Genomic DNA, 19,766 nt, shown 5'->3' with positions numbered 1-19,766 from the left:
ATTTGTATTTATTTAAATCATCTGAGTATGTTGGGTAGCATCCAACAAAATGAGTATTAAGAACATATACTCATCAAAATAATAGGTGTAATTTTAACTAAATAGCACAGCATTAAAATAAGGTTATTGATTACTAAAGATTATTTAATAATTACATTTAAAAACGAAATATTAATCAGAAATGGATATAATTAATTTTGTAACCGATTTTTTCTGACTTAACGGAGATTTTGTATATTTGTACGGTCGAGTCACCACACAAAATTTAATAATTCAAGCACAATACTCACTTCTATAATTCTTCTGTGAGTTTAAGATAAACTGGTGATCATTTTCCAATTATATTTATTCGTTAAACTTTGTAATAATGTTTAATATATCATTTAAAATTACCATAAAATGCGTTAAGTTGCGTTGATCAACCACTTAGTAGAGGGGATGGTATTATCAATCTACTCTCAGCATCGTTTGGTCCACACATTAGATAAACCATTACGGAGTGATTGTTTTATACCGTGGTTTCATAGATATTTAAAAAATATATATTTCTAATGAAAAATAAAATAAGTTTTTTTAATGATTTTGATGCGTTTATATAAAAGAAAATGAATTTCATTATTAATTAAATTCTGCGAAAAATTCAGCTTTGACCGTGTTGACAGGTGACGATGTGTTAAGTGGAGTTACTCACATAATATGACTCATCATGGTCAAAAGCCGTTTAAATGTGTAGATCCAATTACTTTCGTGTATGGTATAGGTTAACTGAAGGTACATAACATGATTAAAAGACATTAATTGTGATTGACTCAATTACTCGTGTATAATATGTAACAACACAAAATGTTTTATGCAAGTTCTCATGCAAACAGGCTTGACACACGGAGAGACCCATTCTGGTGGTCAAAAGCCATATTAATCTGAATACTCATTTGCATCACCATATTATCTCGAAAGACACCAAAGACTCGTGCAAGTAAAATGCCAATTACTCACTTCACCATGTTCGATCTTGAGATGATCATATGGGCCTCCACAGAGTGGAGATTGTATTAACAGATATATTTCACGAGATTCGTTTCAATGAACTTAACCAATAATATGTAGAATGTTACATTCTAAAAATTTTTGAATATTATTCGTTAATTAAAAGCAAATGTTTAAATAATTTAAATTAGGCTTATGATACTTCACATTTATACGATATATTGAGGTTATGTTCCACGAACTGACTCACTCTGATAATAACCCATAAAAAAACATTAAATCCAATTTCTTATGCATACAGGACTGCTGATATTAAAGCACACAAAATGTACAATTCTGTTGACAAGACATGTATTTACTCATTAAGTCGTTCATGTGACAGAAAAGTTCACAGAGTGACTCATACTGGCCAATAACCGTTCAAATATCTTCACACACTGTGGTGACACGAAACCACACCATAAAAGGACTTATTCTGCTGATACAAAAAAATAAACTTTAGCTGATTAAAATTAAGAGATTGGTCGAACCCTGTTGAATATAAATTTGTATATGCTTATTAAATGCTTCTGACTGATTTGATGATTACATATTATGGAGCTTTTACAATGGTAACTCAATCTAATGTGCATCAAAACAAGGAACTGTAATCGCAATAACTGACTTGTTCATGTCAATAATAGATTATCAATGATTTAAATTTAGTCATCATATGATACAAAAAAATATCGATGTTTTTTGGAAAATACTTGTATTTCGCATATTTAATCCTTTTCTTTTTTACAAAAAATCTAAATAATGTGTTATATTATAGCTATGCTTCGTTATATATGCACAATCTGTTGAATTTTTTTTTAGTAAATCCATTGGTTAAGCCGCGTTGACACGGTCCAAGTATGATCCAAGTACACTTGGACCGAGTGTCATCCAAGTGACAGCTTCATACTAATTATTCCTATCCAAGCTACTCGGACCGCGTCCTACTCATCCAAGTTAGCTTGGATAGGAATAATCAGTATGAAGATGTCTCTTACGAGTGTGCTTGGATGGCACTCGGTCCAAGTGTACTTAGATCGTACTTGGACCGTGTCAACGCGGCTTTAACAATAATATTTGTTTTAAAATAATCATTAATTTAAATGAAGTGAAGTTAAAATAATATTTTATTTATCGTTACTTACTAGCAGAACTACTTTAGTCCGCATGCTTTCATATTAAAATTACTTTAAAGCTATTTTGTTGACGATTGAAAAGAGTTATGTTTATACTATCCCATCCAAGGATACCCACCCTGAATGTATGCATGTTGTTACAAAAATATGTCAATAGATTCTTTCTCTTTTTCAATATATTTTTGATAGCAAAGTAAATTCGGCTCTCAATATGTTAAGTTTATAATAATAAATATTGTGTTTCTCTGTAATTTTTAAAACAAAATAAAAAATACTCTATTTGACATAAACATACGGCAGTTTTATTTTTGACAACATCTGTAACATAATTTTACACGTTTGATGAACAGTTTAAATGGATAGAAGAGTATTTCAAACTTACCAATTCTCTAATAATTTTAAATCTTTGACCTGGAAGTATTTTAATCGTCGGTCATGCAACTAGATTAAGGTGATATCTCTAGGTAAAGTTATTATCAAAAAAAAGCTAGAAAAGTTTGTTAATCGGTAAATATATATTCACAAGTAATGATAAAAATAAAATAAAAAATTAAAAGTTATCATTGAGTTCCGCATTCCAAAAATAGGTACGTGTCAAATTCGGTACATTTGAATCGGGTGTCAACAATGAATGACGTAAGTTTTATTATCAAAAGTATTACGATAAAAATGTACGTAAATCTATTAACTAAGAAAACGCTAAACGGAAATTGAAATTTATTATATCGTTATATCCTTTTTTTCAAATTTAATTTAATTTTTCGATTTAGAGGTTAGAAAATATTTACCTAATTAAAATATAAAAAACTCGGTTTGGACGTAATAAATAACAAAAAACTCAGCGTTTCTATTAAAAATATTATTTATTAATTTTTAGGGTAGTTATTTAAATTTAATCTAGTATTTGTGTATATTAACGAAGCTATTATTGTAAATTAAACGAATATTTGACAAGACTTAGCCGTCAATGGAAAATGAATGAGATAATGGTACTTACTACTCAAAGTTTATGGGTAATTAATTATAAATCAAAAAATGTTGTGTTCTGGGTGTCTCTTATTTTATTATTCATTTAACAGATATATTCTTAAACTAATACAAGACAATTTAATAAATCATGTCATATTATGGTAAGATAGTTATTGAAGAAAATCATAGGCATGTTTGGCTTTTAGGATACTTATACTTATAAAAAATAATTAAAATTGTGTGGCTTAGGCACAAGTATAGGCATGTTTGGCTTACTCTAAAGTAGAAAACCAATAATTACCTATTCGTTTTCACATCGCAAACTACTTACATATTTTTACTATTAACATTTTTTTTTACCATGTTCCATCTTAAGAAATTCATATGGGCCTCCACAAGTTAGAGGTTGTATTGACAGATTGTTGTTTTTCTACAAGAAATGGATGTTAGCCAATAGCCACTAGTTCAACCTATTAGATTCACACACATTAAAAAACAACGTTTGAATTTGCCAGACCCGGGGTTTGAAGCCAAGACCCATGACACTATAAGTCCACGAGTAACCGTTCAGCCATTGTGGGCATACAACAATAATTATTACTTAATATATTAATATACTTACCTAAATGATAACAATCTAATGGAGTTCAGTGTCATCTTCATAGATGTCAAGATCATCATCAATATTATGCAGACGCGTGCGTTTTACAATCATATCCAGCTCTATCCGAAACGTAGAAGTCTCTAGTTTTTATCTAAGCGAGATATTATAGCTTATGTGATATATTTTCCTGCTGATGATTTTGCAATAACTTGACCCATTATATTGGCTTTTTAATTGCCAATCCGAAGAGTAATACGTAGGTAAGTAAATTTTTTTTTGTTAGTTGGTTCATATTCTTGCATTTTAATTTGCAATTGCTGTTATAGACTCCTGTTGCAATACATTTTTTTGCTCTTATTTGGTTTCATTTTTAGGAACTCTTTTTGGCGAATTTCTTTTTTCCTTTATTTATTAGCTATTGGGTTATTTTTTATTTCTTCTTCTCTAGGGTTTTCTATGACCTCTAAACAATGTTCATTGGAAGATATCGTCATAACCACCATATTCACAGTAGAAGCAGTCAAGATTAATTAATCATCTAAACATAAATAAATAATTTAGTTGGGTACAGGTACTGTAACATTTGAAAGCCAAACATGCCGAAACAACATTTAAATAAAATCGATTTATTAGTCACTAATAATGACTTGAATGAAAAAAAGCCAATTGTAGGTAATGAATAAATACTTACCTTAAGATTCTGAATGAAATTAATTTGGGACAAGATCCTTGTCCTCAACAGTGTCACCACCAAAAACTGAGAAGGATGATTGATTTGACTTTTCGTTGGACGCCATTTTGTTGTTGGATAGGCATGTGTGGCGTAAATATAAATATTATGAAAATCACTTTGCGAAAAAGTGTTAGGTGGCAGCACTTGAAGTATAGGCACTTGTGGCTTATAAAGTACCTAACATGTTATATGACTCAAATTGCAACATTAGGTAACTCATTTTTTTATAGGCACTTGTGGCTTTTAGAGGAACATCATAATAATATGACTCAAATTGAGAATTGCATCATTAACTCATTTTTTTCGTTTTGTTGTATCGGCTGGATTGGCTCTGTGCCACTCAATGGCGACTCCCGATCCTGTGAAAACGGACCTTCCAAAATATCTCTCTGCATCCGGAGGTCAATTCTGATTTAGTCCTTTCAAGCCTCCGGTGACACAGGGCTCGAAATGGCCCGTAACACACCGGAGCGCCGTTCCGGTTCATAAAATCCACGAAATTATCGCTCCGTCTCTTGGAAACATTAATTTGATCGTCTGAGCTAGATATTTCATATAATTAAAAAAATAACACACTTATTTTTATAAATCACATTTACAATGAATGTAGGTAGTATAGAATAATATAGTTTATATTTTCGTAAAATTATCGAGCGCTCCGGTTCGTAAAATTTTCTATTTCGAGCTTTGCGGTGACAAGTAGTATAGCGAAATATTCCCACACAGTAAATAATACATACCTATTAGGTCCATACTCCCTGTCCAAACACACATTGAAAAACCTTTAATTAAACAAATTACAATTCTTGCTTACGAACATCTAATCAATTATGTACATATTATTAACAAAATTAATTCTTACAATTTTAAAATCCATCCACAAAAATATCTTTATTTATTTCTTCATACAATTGAATAATTTTTAAAGTCTATAAATACAAGGAATTTTCGACATTTTGTATAGAGTTAAGTAGGTACATCATTTTAGAATTCAATATTCAATACCTACCTATATAATTTTTTTATAAAAAGATTGGATATACTGTCTACAGCAGAGATCCCCGACGGTTCTTCGATTTGTGCCAAAAACTCTACGAGAATTAGTAATACCTACATATTAAAATAAAAAAAATACTAGGTAAGTACCTACCTATTTGAATCCATATGATAAAGTTTATAAAGTTAATGGTTCATAATAAAGTATTGGTAGGTACCTAAACTCGATAAGCGCTTTTTTATTACCTATTGATCCTAAAAATATTTATTTAAAGAGGAACGACGAACGCTAAACATCGATAAAGAGCCGCCATTTTGTTGGCCTGGCTGCCAGCAGAAGAAAAAAATTATGACCTTGTTATCAGTATAACCACACTAATGAAATTAAATATTGCTTAAAATAATATTTATTTTACGTAGATGACATACAAAGAATGACATATTATCAGCGCTCGAAATGGAAAATTTTACGAACCGGAGCGCTCGATAATTATACGAAAATATCAACTATATTATACTATACTACATTAATTGTAAATGTGATTTATAAAAATAAGTGTGTTATTTTTTTATTATATGAAATATCTAGCTCAGACGGTCAAATTAATATTTTCACGAGGCGGAGCTATAATTTTGTGGATTTTATGAACCGGAACGGCGCTCCAGTGTGTTCCGGTCCATTTCGAGCCCAGCATATTATTTAGATGAAATACATAAATGCAAATAAATTAAAACAATAATTACACACAATAATCGTCCATAGTTACGGTACCTACCGCATTTGAAGCCCCCTTGCATTATGTCGGTATGGTGGGAGACCAAGCAAAATAGTGGGGATGTACGTAAAAAAATAGAAAGTAATTTTATTTAGTACCTATATAAATGTATGAGAACAGTTTAGTTTGAAACATAATTTTTGTTAAGTGAGTATAAAGAATAATATAAGTAATGAACACCAGCCTCATTAATTGGAAACCATTGGAATTTCATTTCAACAATTGAGTACCTTGGTATCAAAGTGGGACATAAGCCACACTCCACTAAATTCATGTTTTTGTTGATTCTGGTAGTGTTAGTGATGCTCTTTCCAACAATGCCTTCGACAGTATCAAAAACGGTCGTTTTCATGGAGATTTTTGTGTTTAAAGTTCGTGTATAATATCAAAAACGGACACTTGACTTATATGCGCGCGCAGGTAAGGGCCAGCCAATCACTGAGCAGGAATCTTCTCAGACTGTCATGGCTGCCGGGATTTCGGCACTCTGATAACATTATTCTAAAATAGAGGTTCTCTGTCAGTTTTTTTCAAAATAAGTGCATTTATAATAGTTTTCAAGAAAAAGTATAATATTTAATGAACTGAAATGGACTCAAGGAATGCTAGAAAACGTGTAGCTAAGCCCAATGAGTGGAAAAGGGCCAAAGAAAAGACTTTAAAGTAAGTACTATCAGAATACTACTACAAAACTTTTTCGATCACAATGCATCTTTTTTAAATGCGATTTATTGTTAAAATATGATGTGCTCAAGCATAATTTTATGTTTTTATAAGAATAATAATATTTAAATATTAACCTTTGCGCATTTTCACTCGTTATTTACGAGTATTTTTCATTGTTAACGCATTTACACATACGCTATTACCTCCATGTCATTACTATGGTCACGGAAAGGGTGGTTCAAGAACAAAATGTTTTTTCAAACCGTGGTTTCTAAGTTGAATAAAACACTAAAATATATTATTTTTTCCAGATATTCTGCAAAAGGCGTGCCTTCCTTTCCTAAATGCGGCCATCGTCGTGGTCTTCAATGCAGATTATTGACAATGGAAGACATAAGGAAGTTTCACGAATCGTTTTATTCTGCACCAGCTAAAGACAAGCAGGATTCTTTTATTTTGAAATACTGTAGGACTCTCGTACCAAAAAGACGCCGTCAAAAAATTTTATAAAACAAAAAATGGCTACATTTCATTACAGCATTATAAACACTGCTGGGAATTGTCTTCCCGTATGCAGGGCCACGTTTTTATCAACATTAAATATAACAAAACATAGAGTTATCGGAGTCTTCCAACGGTTTAAAAAAAATAACATGTTAGTACCCATTGAAACAAGGGGTGGATCAAGAAAGGATAAACTTTTTGAAAACAAGATGAATTCTGTCATCGATTTCACCAAATGTCTCAAGGGAATCGAGTCACATTATAAACGAGACCGAAGTACAAGAATTTACTTAGATTCAGATCTAAGCATTACCAAAATATGGTCAATGTATAATAATAGCGTCACTGATGACTTCAAAGTAAAAATGTCATACTTTCGGATGTTGTTTAATACCCGGTTTAATATGAGTTTTGCAACTCCAAGCACTGATGAATGTAGCACATGTTTGGAATTAAAAGAAAAAGTGAAATTAGAAAAGGATGAAAATGAGAAAAAAGATTTGATATTTAAACTTACTCTACACAAAAAAAAAGCAAACTGTTTTTTCGAATATTTGAAGAAGAAAAACGATGATTGTTTTCTTATGTCCTTCGATTGCCAGAAAAACCTTGTGTTGCCAAAAGTTAGTGACCAGTCCGCCTATTACTCGAGACAATTTTACTGCTTCAATTTAGCAGTCGTATCAGGAACGTCAAAAAATAATTTGTCACCACAAAATGTGTCAATTTATACATGGAATGAAAACCAAGGGAGGAAATCTTCAAATGAAGTAGCATCAATCATTTTCAATGAACTACAATCAAAAGTATTGAACGGATACACAAATGTTCGGTTGGTAGCAGATGGGTGTGCTGGCCAAAATAAAAATTTAACAATAGTAACGATGTGTGCCAAATGGCTTCATAACAATGCTCCTCCATCAATCACTAAGCTAGAGATAATTTTTCCAGTCACTGGACATTCTTTCCTTCCAGCAGATCGGGTATTTGGTCTTATCGAAAGAGACTTAAAGAAAAAGAAAACAATAATACATATTGAAGAATATCATGATGTATTTAAAGCACACGGAACATTGAAAATAATTGGTACAGATTGGAGTCCTCATAATTGGAAAGACGAAGCTAAAATAAACATAAAATCTACAGCACAATTACATTTCAAAATATCTCAATGCAAGAGAATTTTATTCCGCAAAACGAAAAAGAATAATATTGTGGTAAGAGGTGAAATACCTTACAATTGTGACATCGCGAGAGAGAAGCAAATTCTAAAAAAGAATAAAACATACGATGCAGTAAATCCAGCACCGATTCCTATAGGCGTTAAACTGAATGAAAACAAGATAAACGATGTAAATTCTCTACTTTCGAAACATTTTGGACTCGAATGGAAGAATATAGAAACCCTGCATTGGTATAAGAACATAATTGAAACAAATAATAATTTGCCAATCGATGGCCAACAATATACTGAAGATATTCATGCATGTGAATGCTTTGAAGAAGTGAATAATTTAGAAGCTATTGATACACTTGATGGAGATGACGTGGAACTTGCGGGAGTCGAATTATTATCTCCAGAAAATGAATGATTATTAATTTTAAGGCTTTTCATTTATTGTTAAATCCTGTCAATAAAAGAAATTTCAACTATCTTGAAATTTTATTTAAAAAAAATTAAACTTTCTGCGAATTGTTATCTCCAGAAAATGAATAATTATTAATTTTAAGGCATTCCATTTATTGTTAAATCTTCTCAATGAAAGAAATCTGAACTACCTTGAAATTTTATTTAAAAAAATTAAGCTTTCTGCGAATTGTTATCTCCAGAAAATGAATGATTATTAGTTTTAAGGCTTTCCATTTATTGTTAAATCTTTTCAATAAAAGAAATCTGAACTACCTTGAAATTTTATTTAAAAAAATTAAGCTTTCTGCGAATTGTTATCTCCAGAAAATGAATGATTATTAGTTTTAAGGCTTTCCATTTATTGTTAAATCTTTTCAATAAAAGAAATCTGAACTACCTTGAAATTTTATTTTAAAAAAATTTAAATTTTCTGCGAATTGTTACCTATCTCCAGAAAATAAATGATTATTAATTTTAAGGCTTTTCATTTATTGTTAAATTCTGTCAATAAAAGAAATCTGAACTACCTTGCAATTTTATTTAAAAAAATTAAACTTTCTGTCAAAAGCGGACACGTACGGCCGTTTGCGTATCAAACACGGACAAACGCAAAAGTATGTGTCAAAAACGGACGTAAGCAATTTTGAACGATTATATTTGATATTTACAAAATGAATATCTTAGATTTAACTTAATAAATGTGATTCTATACCTCTAAGCATTACTCAAGTATTTTTTTTATATATATTATGTTTCAATATTTATATGAAATGAAAAATCGCCTCTCCTGCAAATTATTGCAGATGGCTCATGTCCCACTTTGATACCAAGGTACTCAATTAATAATTGTTTTGTTTTGCTTAATATGTATCTACCTACATAGAAAACGCATGACTTAAGAAAATACAAGAAACTATGATCAATTATTTAATATATTTCATATCTATGAAAATTACAAAACAAAAATACTGACATAACACTCCGTATACACAAAAAATACTAATTTAAAATTTAAAAAAATATATAGGTATTTAGCGGTTACGCTATACCTACCTACATGGCATGTAGCACAAAATTTACTTACTTTAAACGGAGCTCCTGTTCTTTTTTTCCACGAATCTTTGTTTTGTCTTCGCTTTATGAATAGACGCTCTATTAGTGGTCTTTTTGTATTTTGGAGTAAGTCACTCATTATATTTATAGTGATAATACAAGATGAATACAACGAATAACTGTCACGTGGAGCATACAAAGAAAAGCGCGCGGAATCAACCATATTCTGATGTATGATTATCAATATTGCTTTTCGTGCCAAATTAAGAATTGAAATATTTTTTTTAGGTTTATAACGGGTTTTGAACTTAAATTTTTCACCATGGTCTAAAATTACGCGTACAATATGAACATATTTTTTTCTCGATTTCGACAAAATATGGTTTTATCGCTTTTTGTCTAGACCAATCATTAATTGGATAACTTGTATCCCCAATTATTACAATTTTGTGACAATACGACGGCAACACTACTGATTGGTGTGCATTATGTATAAATTATCTACGGAGGTCAATGAATTTATTTCCAGTTGGCAACATTGTTATTGTTTCCGCGTGGGTATTGCTTGTAAATGTAAATTAATCATTTGCGTGTTAATTACGTAAAATGGATGTCAAAGTGGAACCAGATGTAAGCGAATCAGACGCGGAAAGGGAGAATAGATGCAAGGTAACCGGAGAGCGCCCCAACAGTCCGGACGCCAGCATTTATATAAAACAAGAGATTCCCGACATTGATAGTGTCGCATTTGAGGTTAGTTTTGTCAAATACCTTATAGCGAACTATGACAGGATCCAAAGGAAAATTGTTCTACTGTAGACATATGTATCAAATGTACTGATTATTTGATAAACGCATTTTTCAATGTATGGCTTAATTTTTAACTGACAAATCATGGCACCAAAGAATGGCTGTCCGCTAACTGCAATAGACTCGTTCTTCAATTCTACGATTGGTGGTAAAAAGACATCCGAACAACTTAGTGGGCAGAGTGATCTCTGATGGCGTCGTAGGGAGGTGGTAGCGATCGCTTGCGCTTTCCAGGTGAAGAAAGCGGCTGAATCAACAACAACTGAAGGAGATTGTTTGCTACGCTTGTAAAGTCGTCTCTAATGGATTGCATAGAGAGTTTATCATCGAAACATGTCATATAAAATACAAAATAAAGATATATATCATCATCATCAGCCGGGGTCAATCCACTGCTGGATGAAGGCCTCCCCAAGCTTTCTCCAACTCTCTTGGTCCTGTGTCGTTCGCTGCCACGTATTTCCGCCGAACTTTACCAGTTCGTCAATCCAGCGGCTTTTAGGGCGACCCTGTGGCCGTTTCGTACCCCTTGGGTACCATTGGATGACGGCATTTGTCCAGCGGCCGTCCTTTCGGCGAGCAATGTGCCCCGCCCATCTCCAGTTCAGCTGTTTCGTAACGTCTATTACATCGCGTACTCTTGTCTGCTTCCTAACCCATTCGTTTCTCTTACGGTCCTTTCGCGTGATGCCCAACATGCAACTCTCCATGCCTCGCTGTGACTCTTAGCCTTTGGACATCTCTCGTGTTGAGGGTCCACGTCTCGCAGCCATACGTGAGCACGGGTAGCACACATTGGTTGAACACCCTACGCTTAAGACAAAAGATATATATAATAAAGAGTAATACAATATTCAAAATAACAAATCACAATTAGTGCGAACTTTGACATTGAATTTCTCTTAGTACTAATTTCTCTAAGTGTACCTACGTTGATTATCCAAATCTTAAACAACCATCAAGGTTGGTAGGTATTGTCAATTCGAGGTCTAGTTTTTATGTTAGAATAATTTTAGGTCGAAACTATTTTCACTAATTACTTTTTTCATTCTTGGAAAATGTACAAGAGAATTTTTCGCAAATATTTTTAACCAACACTGTATTTTGCTTTGAAAGCTTTTATAGAACTAATCATTTCTAAGTACTATATATTATGTTTATTTTCCCACTGAAGTTCAAAATTTAAACTATTCAATTTGAAAGACGTCCATCATCTATGTCTGGAATCAAATTCTAGTCAGTATGTTGACATACTTTTGTGCGCATACAACACGGCTGATTTTAAATGAGCTATAATCATGATTGGACATCGTAGTGTCCAGATTTCTTAATGAGGATTTGACAATGTGTAATTGTCACCGCTGATTAAGTAGGTACATTCTGATTGATCTGTGGGCATTTGTGGTTTAAGCCTTTTAACCAGATTCCTTGATAGTGTACAGCATTTTATGAGCATATTTGCAACGGAAACTAAATTAAAAACTCCGTGAGTACGGAGAAAAATACTCTTCGTACATGTAATAAACTAGGTACCTAATTGACAGTCGTTTTTCTTAGTCACTTTCACATACGCGGCTTTCTCTTCCGGTTATCAATCGCTTCTCATATGAATTCGGTCGAAAAATATAGGAAACCTTCTGATCGTATGTCCTGCGTTTCCGAGGCCAAGTGTCATCTCTGAAGGCTGTGGAGGGTAGCAAAGGTTTAGGTAGGTACCCTGATAATTGTGAGACAAAACAGAACATGACAAAATATAACAGCCAGGGAAAAACGAAACATTATTTTTTGTGGAATATATTTAGGTTAGGTCATTATTTCGTTGTTCCTAGTCACCCAATCAGTTTGAACATATTATATTATTGATTAAGATGAGATATCCTAAGCTTGCCGGCAACACTGAGTTAAGTCCCGTTTATTTGAGGCTTTCTAGCGACTATGAATGCAGAAATTAGGTATATAATTTTAATTATTATGGCGTATTAAAAATCTTTGGTTAGGAGATGAAATAAGGAACAGACAGGGTAGGTTGGTTTGACTCCCAAATGAATAACTCAGAATTTGGTCCGTGAATGAAATGAACTCTGGTTTTATGATCTCCTTCCAAATAAAATATTGATTTAATTATTACATATTATAATTTAGATGGGTGAAATCACAAGTATGCGTTCTGATGAATTGCGAGGTTTGACCGGGCGGGCGGAACGATAATGTTACGGTTAAATCTGTGATGACTGAATGACTGTTGATTTCTTCTACTGAGTGTTTTATATTGATTCGATACAATAGAAAAATGCTGCTATGACTACTTGAATATTTTGATAATCATGCTTCACTGTGTAACGCATGTTTCGTTTCATAAATTATTAACAATTGATTTCAATTTGAACAATTATGCAGGTTTTAATAGTTGGGCAAGATTGATTTGATTGATTGAGCTTTCTGTTGATATTTAATTGATTCACATAAATCGCTTGTTTTGCAATTTTAACAATATTATGTTGCAAGATACGTTGTAATTATAAATGAATGGTTTCCTGCCAAGTCATGCTGGATGGTAGGGTATTGCCCCTACAAATCTATCAACATAATAGAGATAGGACAATTTCAATATTTAATTTGTATTAAGGATTATATAAATGAATTAAGTATGTCTGAAATATCATGTAATATGACCACATGTACAGCCATAAACTTTTTGGGTAGAGGGGAAAATTTTCCACTTTTTGCAGATATTTTGTGGGATATTTATTTCACATCCTTTATAAGTGGTTTTTAAAAAGTAAGATCGTCAAACGGGATGATGCGAGGACACAGGTCGTAATATCTAAGTTGTTAACTTTAAATAGGTTCACAAATGAACGATCAGAACTCGCTTGAAATACGCAAACTCATGACATACCTACAGAAGACAAGTCTTTTGACAAGGTAGATTGTAAATCTGGATATTTAACATCATGAAACAACTGTAGTAATATTATGTGCAATTCTATTTTTCAAAAAAAAAATCCTAGCGTAGTGGTGTTAGCTTATTATTAAAAATATCGTCTCACCAACTTATTATTCTTTGTAAATGATTGTTTTTTTAGTTTGTCGCTGGAAGCTCAGTAACGGCCAGCATTGCGAGCCGCAAATCATTGAGGAAGAATACTGATGTACAAGATACTTGGGAAGACATACAGATTGACGAACAAGATATTAAGAAAGATGTCCGAGAATACATTGAAAGGTTTAGTGATACAAACGCCTGTCGGACTGCTAAACGTGATATTTTTCAATCGATTGTGACAAATCCTGAACTATTAGATGCTGTTATAAAATTGGAAAAGAAATCGTTTCATAAAAATAATTTTGTGTGCAGTATCTGTTTTCATGTTTTTGGATCGTTAGTCGTAATGAAAGTACACAAATCATTGCATAAAAACACATTGGCGAAAGAGCGTAGTTCCGTTGCAAGGCTGTTTAAATGTGTTAACTGTAATTACTCATGCAAAAACTCTTTTCACATCAAGAGACATCAAATGACTCATTCTGGTGAAAAGCCATTCAAGTGTGAGGAGTGCAATTTCTCAAGTGCAACGTCAGGTCACATGAAATTGCATAAAATGACTCATTCTGGTGAAAAGCCATTTAAATGTGAGATATGCAATTACTCGTGTGCCCAATCCGGTCACATGAAATTGCATAAAATGACTCATTCTGGTGAAAAACCATTGAAGTGTGAGGTATGCAATTACGCGTGTGCACATTCAGGTCACATGAAAAGACATCAAATAACTCATTCTGGTGAAAAGCGATTCAAATGTGAGGTTTGCAATTATTCGTGTGCACAATTAGGTCACATGAAGTTGCATAAAATCCAGCATAAAGCATAAAGAAAGGCCATTTAAGTGTGAGGTATGCAACTACGCGTGTGCGCAATCAGGTACATTGCAATTGCATACATTGGCTCATTCCGGTGAGAAGCCATTTAAGTGCGGGGATTGCAATTACTTATGTGCAAATTCAGTTGTCTTGAAGACACAACAAATAACTCACTCTGGTAAAGCTATATAAATGTGAAGAATTTAATTACTCATGCGAGTCGTCAGGTTGCATAAAATGACTCGTTATGGTGAAAAGCCATTTAAATGTAGTAAATGCAGTTAAACATGCATACTGTTTTGTTACATGAAGAGACATAAAATCACTCATTCTGTTGATCAGTCATTTAAATGTCACAATGCAATTACTTGTGTGTAATTTAACACATTGAAATCACACAAATTTATTTATTCTTGACAAAAGTTAATTAAATATTATGATGTAAACAATAAACTCATGTATAACGTTAGGTCTCATGAAATCACACAATGGTTCATTCTGGGGAGAAGCCATTTAAATTAGATGCATTGAATTACTAACGGGTATTCTCAGGTAGCATGAAAGTGTATAAATTGATTCATTCTGTTGAAAACCCTTTTACATATCGTCGCCTTAGATTGGTTTACCGAAAACGATATTATGTTAATATGTATAGTAGAGAGAAAAAGTTCATTACCTTATATTTCATTGCTTGAATATCTTTCATATTTATTTATTTTACATAGTGTGAGATACATTATATTCTAGCGATATTACTCATTTTATGACAAATAGTTTGTATTAATTTAAAAGCCTTTTATGCACTTTAGCAGCGACTGTTATCCAAAAAATATTAAAATTAATTGAATTTAGTATTACGTAGATCAGTGGTCGCAACCTTGTTACCACGAACGGCGCAATATAAATGTTGAACATAACCGGGGGCGCATAATATGTACTTTTCTTTAATACTGATAACTTTCAAAAATCCCAATAGAACTTAAAATCTTGATATAACCCCGAAAATCACAGAAATGTACATTAATAATAAAATGGAGTTCTACATTTAAACACCATATTAATCAGTCAATTAATATGTATTTAAGATAAAATACATACATATAGCTATAAATCAATATTAAAAATATGTAAAAATAAAAAATACAAAACTTCGAACCAAGATTCAAATTTTAAAAATCATTATAAATTTAAATTGTTAATAGGTATGCATTTTAAAATGGGTGTTTTAATATTTAAATGTACATACATGTATTTGTACACGAATACATGCCATGCAAAAATTTCAATGCGATACTTAGCACTGTAAACCTTCAGCTAACTTATTATAGTCAGATACATAATTAGAATTACCTGCCCTTAAGCAATTATTATTCAAGTGAGGGTCTGTAAGTCTTGGTCGATATTTTGATGTTAAGTACCTATTTCATGTTAAGAAACAGAGACTCGCATGAATATGTCATAGTACAGTATGAAGATTTTTAATGCACATTTGGACCAAGGGATCTCGTCGATAACACCAATGTAGATAAAGTCGCATATAAAGAACTTCGCAGTGACATACCCGTCATGATGTCGGCGCGTGTGAAACATTTTATCCGCATTATTTTTAAGTGTGTTTTTTTTCTTCTTTACAGTAAACCAAAAATCACTCCTTATCGTTATAGATATATTTTTATTATAAAAGAAATAAATAACGTAAATTGATAGATCCTTACAGCAGTGAAGCGTAAAATGTAATGGTAAATTTTGGGGCGTTCCTCATTTGAAAACAAAAGTGCGATTAACTGCACAGGAAGGGCTTGGTCGTTTATAGTTTAAACACGTGGACAAAACGTTCTTGTTCGACAAAAAGACATTACGTGACTTTTATCGTGTTTGGTCGAACTGTATTTAATACTTTATTCAAATTTCCGTAATCAGATTATAAATAATATGGTTAAATAATCTTATTGTTTTTTTTTTACTTTTTAAAGTATACGTTATTCGTGGAATTTGGGTCACAGATAATGATTTTACCGAACCAGGTAAAAGGCCAATAATTTGGCTAGGGTTCTTTATTTTTTTTTTCTAGATGCCTTCATGTATACCTCGCAATTACTATCAAGGCTTCTTTCAGGACTTTGGGACGCAAACTACTCTACTTGATGCTAGTTAAATGAAAATTGTGCCGGCTGAGAAATATGCCTTATTATGGACCTCTGAAAGGGGTATTTCAATTAATATGCTGTTGTTTAAAATTATCCTATAACGTTTTTCCAAGGCTTTAAACATATCTTTATAATTCTAAAAGTAATTTAGCAATAGTTGATAGAAGTATAGCTAAAAGGATATTTTTATACAATTGACCCGCATTCTTGGAAAACGTCTAGTTCAGGCAAGTACTTACGTTCAAATAGTTTATTTATTTGTATTTATTTAAACCATCCGAGTATGTTGGGTAGCATCCAACAAAATGTATAAGTATTAAGAACATATACTTCATAACATATACTAAATTATAGGTGTAATTCTAACTAATTAGCACTGCATTAAAATAAGGTTATTGATTACTAAAGATTATGTAATAATTACATTTAAAAACGAAATATTAATCAGAAATGGATATACTTAATTAATTTTGTAACCGATTTTTCTGAATCAACGGAGGTTTTGTATATTTGTACGGTCGAGTCACCACACAAAATTTAATAATTCAAGCACAATACTCTTTTCTATAATTCTTCTGTGAGTTTAAGATAAACTGGTGATCATTTTCCAATTATATATTATTCGATAAACTTTATTATAATGTTTAGTATATCATTTAAAATTACCATAAAATGCGTTAAGCTTCGTTGATCAACCACATAGAAGGGATGGTATTATCAATCTACTCTCAGCATGGTTTGGTCCACACATTAGATAAACCATTACGGAATGATTGTTTTATACCGTGGTTTTGTACCGCTTTGACCGTGTTGACAGGTGACGATGTGTTAAGTGGAGTTACTCACATAATATGACTCATCATGGTCAAAAGCCGTTTAAATGTGTAGATCCAATTACTCTTGTGTATGGTATAGGTTTACTGAAGGTACATAACATGATTAAAAGACATTGATTGTGATTGACTCAATTACTCGTGTATGGCATGTAATCAAACAAAATGTTTTATGCAAGTTCTCATCCAAACAGGCTTGACACACGAAGAGACCTTTTCTGGTGGTCAAAAGCCATATTAATCTGATTACTCATTTGCATCACCGTATTATCTCGAAAGACACCAAAGGCTAGTGCTGGTAAAAGGCCAATTGAGGCGTCTAATTACAAAAAGCGACAAGTCCACAATTCAATATTTTGGGGAATTCGGGAAACAACGTTTTAATGTTTCAAGCTTCAATTATTTGTTTTAACGGGAGATTATTTTTTCCGTTGTATTCTATGTTGAAATTAGAACCAAATGGCAATTTGTTTCAGCCAATAAACTCTTAAATGTAATAAATATAGGCAAAATAAAATTGGACGTAGCACTACTTGTACCTCACTTTTTAATTTATTCCGCATAAGGCACATATTTCCGTGGCACTGTCATAAGTTTACCAGATGCAACAGCATGGGAGACGCCTTTTTCATATTAAAATTACTTTAAAGCTATTTTTTTGACGATTGAGAAGAGTTATGTTTATACTATCCCATCCAAGGATACCCACCCCTAATGTATGCATGTTGTTTTAACAATATGTCAATAGATTCTTTCTCTTTTTCAATATATTTTAATAGCAAAGTTAATTCCGCTCTCAATATGTTAAGTTTATAATAATAATTATTGCATTTCTCTGTAATTTTTAAAACAAAATAAAAAAGACTATTTAACATAAACATATGTACCGTAGTTTTATTTTTGTCAACATCTGTAACATAATTTTACACGTTTGATGAACAGTTTAAATGAATAGAAGAGTATTTCAAACTTACCTATTATCTAATAATTTTAAATCTATGACTTGGAAGTATTTTAATTGTCGGTCATGCATATAGATTTAAATAGCGGTACTCAAATGAGATAATGGTACTCAAAGTTTATGGGTAATTATCACAGAACAGATAATAAATAGAATACCGATAGGCTATATTCAATACGCCGCATATTGATGCAGGGTTTTGAATGTGTGAGTGTCCTACGAAAATGAAGCACGCATTATGCACGTGCAATAGTGTGTGTAATACACCAACATTAAATGAGCGTAAATGCATAAACCGAGAGTAGTTTTCAGTATACAACTTAAAACGTATTCTTTACACGTGTGTAAGTTTAACCCGGCTTCTTCCTTACTCGAGTCGGTTACCTGCTATCGCCTTACCCGTTATGTATTTATGTTCCCATTATTTCTGAGTTCCCTGGTAATTACAAATCAAAAAATGTTGTGTTCTGGGTATCTCTTATTTTATTATTCAATTAACAGATTCATAAACTAATACAAGACAATTTAAAATATCAAGTCTTACTATGATAAGATAATTATTGATGATGAAAATCATAGGCAAGTTTGGCTTTTAGGATATATAAAAAAATAATTAAAATTGTGTGGCTTAGGCACAAGTATAGGCATGTTTGGCTTACTCTAAAGTAGAAATCCAATAATTACCTATTCGTTTTCAGATCGCAAACTTTTTACATATTTTTACTATTAACATTTTTTTTACCATGTTTCATCTTAAGAATATCATAAATGGGCCTCCACAGGATAGAGGTTGTATTGTCAGATTGTTATTTTTCTACAAGAAATGGATGTTAGCCAATAGCCACTAGTCCAACCGATTAGGTCCACACACATTAAAAGCAACATTTGAATTTGCCAGACCCGGGGTTTGAAGCCAAGACCCATGACACTATAAGTCCACGAGTAACTGTTCAGCCATTGTGGGCGTACAACAATTGAAGCGCCTAGTTTCAAAAGCCCCTAAAACGGTTTTCATAAAATTTTGAGTTAGATATATATTTTGAGATATGTTTTTGGCCACTATA

At 32.2% G+C, this 19,766-nt stretch overlaps 1 long non-coding RNA gene across 1 annotated transcript; it reads left to right on the top strand.

Moving 5' to 3' along the window:
• Positions 1–6,732: 6,732 nt before the first annotated feature.
• LOC147076922 (uncharacterized) lies at positions 6,733–9,060 on the top strand. The gene is made up of 2 exons (XR_015069389.1): positions 6,733–6,900; positions 7,215–9,060. It is a non-coding gene; the product is annotated as an uncharacterized LOC147076922 (long non-coding RNA).
• The last annotated feature ends 10,706 nt before the right edge of the window (positions 9,061–19,766 follow it).

This window comes from Rhyacophila brunnea, unplaced genomic scaffold, assembly GCF_057557595.1.
Source record: "Rhyacophila brunnea isolate RB1 unplaced genomic scaffold, BYU_Rbru_1.0 scaffold_13, whole genome shotgun sequence".
In the NCBI taxonomy this organism is placed as follows: domain Eukaryota; kingdom Metazoa; phylum Arthropoda; class Insecta; order Trichoptera; family Rhyacophilidae; genus Rhyacophila; species Rhyacophila brunnea.
Note: the sequence above shows the minus strand (reverse complement) of the source record. Positions and strands in the feature narration are given on the sequence as shown.